Source organism: Sinocyclocheilus grahami, unplaced genomic scaffold, assembly GCF_001515645.1.
Source record: "Sinocyclocheilus grahami isolate Dianchi unplaced genomic scaffold, SAMN03320097.WGS_v1.1 scaffold101.1, whole genome shotgun sequence".
NCBI classification, from domain to species: domain Eukaryota; kingdom Metazoa; phylum Chordata; class Actinopteri; order Cypriniformes; family Cyprinidae; genus Sinocyclocheilus; species Sinocyclocheilus grahami.
The window spans coordinates 442,954-443,574 of NW_015505280.1; the positions used below are offsets into that span (position 1 = coordinate 442,954).

Consider the following 621-nt stretch of genomic DNA (forward strand, 5'->3'; position numbering starts at 1 on the left):
GGGACAGCTGGCAGAACTGCCCTCCACTCAAGGGGCCTGTCAAGTAGAACATCTGGCCCTGGAGCGGATCATGCACTCAATATATCGCCCCCTTCATCTCAGATGTGCTGCCACTTGCAGTCCCTTTATGGCTCTCATTCTCAATTTGAGTCGTTGACTTCAGCGATTCTTTCCCACTACAGCTTGGCAAGGCGTCGGGGCAGCAGCATGTAATGTATATGCAAGATATGGTCAAATGCATAAAGAAGTTATGATTCTGCTGTTACAGGCGACTCATCCGTCATTAACTTCTGACAGATTGCACCAATACACAACGGAAAAGTCAGAGCTGGAGATGCGATAGCACCATAGGTGCAATCTTTTGCTCACGGACAAGATAGAACTGAACCTCATTTGCACTTATATGTGTCTGAGTTTGAATGAAAATTATTCAGAGGTAATGCATTTAATATCATAAGCAGAGGCACAAATTCTGTTGGTATTGCGTTTTTACTCTGAAAGCACTTAAAGGTTGTTACATTTTTTTAATGATTTTGGAGGTGTTCTAGACTTGCGCTGTTATGTCAGACATGTAATGACTGTGAGGCTTTTAAAACAATTAAGAAACCTAAGTGTGCCGTC

The 621-nt window shown here is 43.0% G+C and overlaps 1 protein-coding gene across 1 annotated transcript in view; it reads right to left on the minus strand.

Moving 5' to 3' along the window:
* The window catches only part of LOC107588287 (neurexin-3a-like), a 296,505-nt gene that overhangs the window by 64,455 nt on the left and 231,429 nt on the right, over nt 1–621 (minus strand). The window lies entirely within an intron of this gene.